Here is a 7,435-nt window from a genome sequence, read left to right as displayed (position 1 = left end):
GGCGAGAAACGCCCCCCCCCCCCCTCCCACACACACACACACACAGGTTTCATCCAATGGGAGGCTCTGCCCTTTGGCTGCTGTGTGTTCCCAGAGCAGGATTAACAATGGGGCTGATGGAGCTACAGCTCCAGGTCCACACCCCAAAATAGGCCCACTGCATCTGCAGCAACATACCCTCAAACAGTTTACACATAAACATCGGTACAAATTTGAAAAGGGGGCGTGGTCACGGGTAAAATGGTGTGGCCACGCCCCTTTTCCTATACTTTCAATGGAAGTTTGGAGAGCCAAAAATCGGTACAGACCATAAAAAAAAGGTACTGTACCTGCCAAAAATGAACGTTATGGTAAGAACTTACCATTGATAACGTGATTTCTCTTATGTCCACAGGTATCCACAGGATAACATTGGGATATTGTCGAGCGACAGCGAAAATGGCACCAACACGGTCACGAGCTTTCTGGCCTCCCAGGATGCATTGGGGCCTCCACTATATAGTCCCGCCCACTGATTCAGTCAGATCAGTTCTTTCCACAGCGATTATAGGCAGGAACATTAGGTAGAGACCTGTACAGGCGATAAGAACACACATGCACACCCTTCCATACAAGAAGGAAGAGGTTTTTAGTGTTTGTCTAGATCCTCAAATCAGATGCGTCCGGGTGAGATCCCTGTGGATACCTGTGGACATAAGAGAAATCACGTTATCAACGGTAAGTTCTTACCATAACGTTCATTTCTCTGGCTGGGTCCACAGGATTATCCACAGGATAACATTGGGATTCCCAAAGCCATTTTAGTGGTGGGGACGCTCCTGATTGCACAGGAGGACCTTTCGCCCGAAGTCTGCGTCATGAGAGGCAAAAGTATCCAAGGCATAATGTCTGATGAATGTGTTTATGGAAGACCATGTGGCTGCCTTACATATCTGTTCTGCTGATGCACCCTGTTGTGCTGCCCAAGAAGGACCTACCTTACGTGTAGAGTGTGCAGAGACATTAGCCGGAATAGGGAGATCTGCATGAGAATAAGCTTCAGATATTACCATTCGGAGCCATCTCGCCAGCGTCTGTTTACTAGCAGGCCAACCTCTCCTATGGAATCCGTAGAGGATGAAGAGGGAATCTGTTTTCCTGATGGCACTAGTACGATCTATGTAGATTTTTAAAGACCGGACCACGTCCAGTGACGCTTCTCCCGCAGATAGTCCCGATACCTGAAAAGCTGGGACTACAATCTCTTCATTCAGGTGAAACTTTTGACACCACCTTTGGAAGATAACTAGATCTCGTTCTGAGAACTGCTCTGTCTGGAAAAAAACTTAGGAAAGGAGACTTACATGATAATGCTCCTAAATCTGACACTCTTCTGGCTGACGCCATTGCCAGTAAAAAAAGAACTTTAACCGTTAACCACTTAAGATCTGCTCTCTCAAGTGGTTCAAACAAAGGACCCTGGAGAAATTTAAGAACTAAATTCAAATCCCAGGGAGCTGCAGGAGGAACAAATGGAGGTTGAATATGTACTACTCCTTGGAAAAAAGTACGTACATCCTGTAGGTCAGCAATCTTCTGCTGAAACCATACAGTCAACGCTGAGACTTGCACCCTCAAGGAAGCAACCTTCAACCCCTTATCCAATCCTGCCTGCAGAAAATCCAAAATTCTAGCTACTTTAAAGGCTCTTGGATTGTAATTTTTTCCAGAACACCAATGAATATAGGCTTGCCATATTCTATGATATACACGGGCCGAAGAAGGCTTTCTTGCTCTAAGCATGGTTTGGATTACTTGCTTTGAAAATCCTTTAGCCTCTAAGATAGAGGTTTCAACAGCCACGCCGTCAAAGACAGGCGATCCAGATGACTGTGACAACAAGGACCCTGCATTAACAGATCTGAACGTTGAGGGAGCAGTATCGGTGCTTCCACGGACATTCTCCACAGATCTGTGTACCAATGCCTTCTTGGCCAAGCTGGAGCTATTAGAATGATTGCTCCTTTTGCCTGTTTTATCTTTCTCACTACTCTGGGTAACAGAGATATTGGAGGGAACAGATATGCCAGCTGAAACCTCCATTCTACTGACAGTGCGTCTACCAGGACTGCTCCTGGGTCCCTTGTTCTTGATCCGTACCTCGGAACTTTGTTGTTTAGACGAGACGCCATAAGGTCTATCTCCGGTAGACCCCATCTGTTCACCAGTGTTTGAAACACTTCTGGGTGTAGTGCCCATTCGGTTTCCTGAATGGTGTGCCGACTGAGAAAATCCGCTTCCCAATTTAGTACACCCGGGACAAATACTGCTGACAATGCTGGGAGATGGAGTTCTGCCCACTTTAGAATGGGAGTTACTTCCTCCATCAGACTCTTGCTGTGAGTCCCTCCTTGATGATTTAGGTATGCTACTGCCGTCGCATTGTCTGAGCGGATCTGGACTGGTCTTCCTTGTAGATTGTCCTTTGCCTGAACTAGGGCCAAGTAAATGGCTCTTATTTCTAACAGATTTATCGGCAGGCGACTTTCCCTTGCGGTCCACTTTCCCTGGAACCATAGGCTTCCGAGTACCGCCCACCAACCTTGCAGGCTGGCATCTGTCGTCAGGACTTGCCACTCTTTTATCCAAAAGGGTCTCCCCTTGTTTAAATGGTCTGTCTGTAGCCACCATGCTAGAGACCTTTTTACATTTACTGGAATCTTTATCATCTGCTTCTTTATTGTTTGATGATTTCCGTTCCATTTTGTCAAAATGAGATGCTGCAATGGTCTGGAGTGGAATTGCGCATATTCCACCATGTCGAACGTTGATACCATCAGACCCAACAGCCGCATTGCTGCATGGACTGACATTGTCTGGGCTTGCAACGCTTCCTGAGCCATGACCTGCACCTTGACTATTTTCTTCTCTGGTAAGAGAACTCTCTGTAGGTCTGAATCCAATATGGCTCCCAAATGAACCATCCGCTGTGATGGATTCAGGGACGACTTCTCCCAATTTATGAGCCACCCGTGTCTCTGTAAACAAACTATCGTCTGTTGGAGATGGCTCAACAGTAAATCTTGCGACTGTGCTAAGATTAATAGGTCGTCTAGGTATGGTAATATCCTTATCCCTTGTTTGCGCAGACAAGCTGCCATAACCACCATGATCTTGGTAAACACCCTGGGTGCTGTAGCTAGCCCGAAGGGCAGAGCTTGGAACTGGAAGTGTTCCTTGAGGATGGCAAACCTGAGGTAACACTGATGTGATAGTGCTATAGGCACATGTAGGTAGGCATCCCGCACATCCAGAGATACCATATAGTCTCCCGGTTCCATAGCCAACATTATGGAGCGTAACGTCTCCATGTGGAACTTCGGGATCCATATGTAATTGTTCAACATCTTCAGATTTAGAATTGGTCGATATGACCCATTTGGTTTCTGGATTAGAAACAGATTGGAGTAATACCCCTGTCCCTTTTGTGATGGAGGTACTGGGACAATCACACCTGACTGCAGTAATTTTTGGACTGCTTCTTGCAGGGCATGGTGACGAGACGGGCTGGTGCAAAAAAATCTTTGAGTAGGCTGCCTCCTGAATGGGAACCCATACCCCTGAGATACTACCTTCTGCACCCAGGCATCTGTTGTTGACTGTTGCCATGTGTGTGCAAATTGCAGGAGTCGGCCCCCAACGCTGGAATCCTCCAGGCGGAGGCCCGTCTCTTCAGGCTGAGGGCTTTTGTTCAGGTTTGGAAGCTGGCTTTTTGCTAGCCCACTGCTTCTTACCCCTGGATTTAAACTGGGGTTGTTTAGGCTCCTCTTTACCTTTCGCTTTGCTTTGCCAGCGAAATGAGCGAAATTTTAAACCCTTGGACTCAGGGTTGTAGGTAGCCGGAAATCTGACCTTCTTCGATTCAGCCTCTGACTCTAGGATATCCGATAAAGGTTTTCCAAATAATATATTACCCATGAAAGGCAATGCTTCCAATTCCTTCTTGGACTCCGCATCTGCCTTCCAGGTCCGTAGCCAGACTGCTCTGCGAGCGACTACTGCCAGGGCTGAAGCTTTAGAAGCAACAGTGCCTACATCAATGGCTGCTTCTTCTAAATACTGGGCAGATTGTCTTAAACGGCAAAGACGATCCTCTTGCTCCCTAGTAGGAGAGGGGATGTCATTCTCTAGTTCCTCTATCCATTCGCCCATTGCCTTTGCTACCCAGGCCGAAGCCATAGCAGGTCTTACCACTGCACCCACAAGAGAAAAAATATTTTTCAACAGGCTCTCTACCCTCCTGTCTGTGACATCATTCAAAGAGGTAGATGACAGTGGCAAAGCAGATTTGTGCACGAGTCGCAGAACATGTGCATCTACTTTTGGAGGAACTTCTCTCTTCGAACAATCTCCAGCAGGAAATAGATAATAAGAATCCCATTTCTCCTAGGAATCTTATACTTTTTACCGGGCGCTGCCCAAGACTCATCCATCATTTCCGTCAACTCCTCTGACGCTGGAAATTCAGCTTTCACTGACTTTGTTCGTTTGAATACAGGTGCTTTTGCTTTTAACGCTGTCTTGGCTGGTTCTTCCAGAGAAAGCACAGCCTTTACTGCATTAATGAGTTCAGCTACATCATCTGAACTAAAGCTCTGCGACTGATCATCATACGGAGTTGAATCTATTGTTTCCGCATCATCATCCGATGTATCCTCTTGTGTAGTCTGCCATACAGACGTATCTGTCTTAGTCTTACCTACCCCTTGGTTGCTTGTAGAGGCTACTGGAACCAAACCATAGGAAGGGAGCTGCATGTATGGGTTCATAGTGTAACCTAACCCCTGAGGTGGTGCTACTGGAGCTAACCTGTCCGCTATTGAAGACAGAGTCTTTGCGAACATATTCCATGGTGGCTCTACTGGAGGTTGAACTAACTCCTGTTTTTTACTTCGCTGAAAAGCGAAACAGTTTGCACACAAACCCTCATAAGTGACCAATTGAATCATATCAATTACCCCTGACTTACAAGATAAGCATGTTAGGGCTGTAGGAGTGCTTGACAAATTCTCCTCATCACTTTTGCCGCTCACAGACATTTTTTCTGATATTGACTACACAATTTTGTGACTGAACCACACCCTATAATCAGTATATAGAGGTGAAATCAATCTGACCACAGTGCACCTGATTTGAGGGTCAGAACAGGACTGACATTACACAGAAAAGTCAGCACACATACTAGCAGTCAGTCACATGTTAAAGCATTAGACATTGTCATATGAGAATACAACCTCCATAATAACTTATACATAAGTAGGAAATTTGTACTTCTGTTTAACTGGTTCTTTTTCAACATAACATGCAGAAAACACAGTAATATACAGGTCTCATATGCAATAGGTACTAAAAATTAACAGTGCACACTAAGAGGTAGAAGGAATTTTTAGTACTGTATACCCTGCCTCCAGGGAGCGGGATACAGGGAGACTCACCACACTTCCATATCCAAGCAAAGACGCTCGAAAGACGCTGAGTGGATTCAGACGCTACTGGTGTACACTGCCGCTCTTGGTAACTGATAACGGACACGGACGCTCACCAACGGACACGGACGCTGAGCGATTCCACGTGCATGCAGACACTAAAGGCCTGCGACTCGGTCTGGGCGGGTTTATATCCAGTGTACACAACCGCAGTGTCTAAGCTGCGACCGAGTACCCTCGTGGTAGCGTCTGAGCCGGAAGTGAGGTTATTCAGTTCATGAAACGAGAGACCAGCGGGAACTGGCCATGAACTCGGAGGAGGGACGGCCAGGAGAGCGTCTGAAACCCCCTGTTGACTTAAACTCCCAGGATCGCGGCCTCACCTAGTCCTGGCGCCTATGATCCCCGGAGCGTAGCGCTGTCACACTCGAGATGTTCGGCGCATCAACACGCTGTTTGTAGTCTCCACCAAATCAGCGTAGCTGTGTCCTGACCCCTCTAGTAAGAGGAAGTCCATATACTCACTGTCTCCCCATGCTCCGGCCACAGCCTGGTAACGTCTGCTGGACCTGCTAGAACATCCGACACAGACGCCCGTTGAGACAGCACTGTACCGCGAAGGTAAGCGTTGTTGCGACCCGGTGGGGAGTTGTTGGAGCGACTCTTTCTAATACACGTTTAAGACGCTGTTAAGAGAAGTCGCTCAAACAAAAACAGTAAGTCTATAAAAATAAAGTAATGAAAACTTGAGGCTGCTTTCACAGCAGCCCTGTGACCATGCGGCTTCCTGCCGCACCAAGCAAAAAACTGATCTGACTGAATCAGTGGGCGGGACTATAAAGTGGAGGCCCCAATGCATCCTGGGAGGCCAGAAAGCTCGTTACCGTGTTGGTGCCATTTTCGCTGTCGCTCGACAATATCCCAATGTTATCCTGTGGATAATCCTGTGGACCCAGCCAGAGAAAGGTACAGTTGGAGGGTATGCCACTGCACCTGCAGCAAATCTCTGCACTGTAGATAGGGGGGGGGGGGAAATCCTTTTACTGCAGCGTCCTATGGGGGTCATTCCGAGATGATCGTAGCTGTGCTAAAATTAGCACAGCTACGATCATTCACACTGACATGTGGGGGGACGCCCAGCACAGGGCTATCCTGCCCCGCATGTCAGTGCCGCTCCCCCTCCCGCAGAAGTGCAAAGGCATCGCACAGCGGCAATGCCTTTGCACTTCAAGAGTAGCTCCCGGTCAGCGCAGCTTTAGCGTGCTGGCCGAGAGCTACTCATCGCTCCCCAGCCTGCAGCGGCTGCGTGTGACGTCACGCAGCGGCTGCAGCCCGCTCGACCCCTGCATGGTTCGGCCATGCCTGCGTTGGCCGGACCGCGCCCACGAAATGGCGGCCAAATGCCACCGTTCCGCCCCCTCCCGCCTCTGCCTGTCAATCAGGCAGAGGCGATCGCAGCCCTGCTACGGCCTTCGGTCATCTGGCATGCGCAGTAGGGACCCGTTTGTTCGACTGCGATAAAAAGCAGCGAGCGAACGGGTCAGAATGACCCCCTATGTCCTGCTGCCAGTCCGCCTACCCCCTCCGGCATCAACAATCCTGACTCCCTAGCCGTGGTGCAGGTGGAACAAAAGCTGCTGTGGCCACCGGCATATATGTGTATGGAAGCGGCGCAGCGGAAAGGCTTTCATAGCCCTCCCTGTGCAGCATACTCTCTGAGCCCTGGAGCCTCCTCTGCACGTGATTTCACAGAAGTGCCTCCCCGCCACAGCCGCGCCCAGATCCCCAGGGGCCCTGACTCCGCAACACAGGACCCGGGCTGCCGGCCTGGAAGCCCCAAGATGGCTAATGTAACGGATAGAGTGGGTAAGATCGCGGAGGGTAATGTCTGGACTCTGAATCAATGTAAAAGGTGACAGTTCTGTGCAGTGCAGTGGATGTGCAGCCAGCCCGCAATGGGCTTAGTTACC

The sequence above is a fragment of the Pseudophryne corroboree genome, chromosome 4 (genome assembly GCF_028390025.1).
Source record: "Pseudophryne corroboree isolate aPseCor3 chromosome 4, aPseCor3.hap2, whole genome shotgun sequence".
Taxonomy (NCBI): domain Eukaryota; kingdom Metazoa; phylum Chordata; class Amphibia; order Anura; family Myobatrachidae; genus Pseudophryne; species Pseudophryne corroboree.
This window is presented reverse-complemented; position numbering follows the sequence as displayed.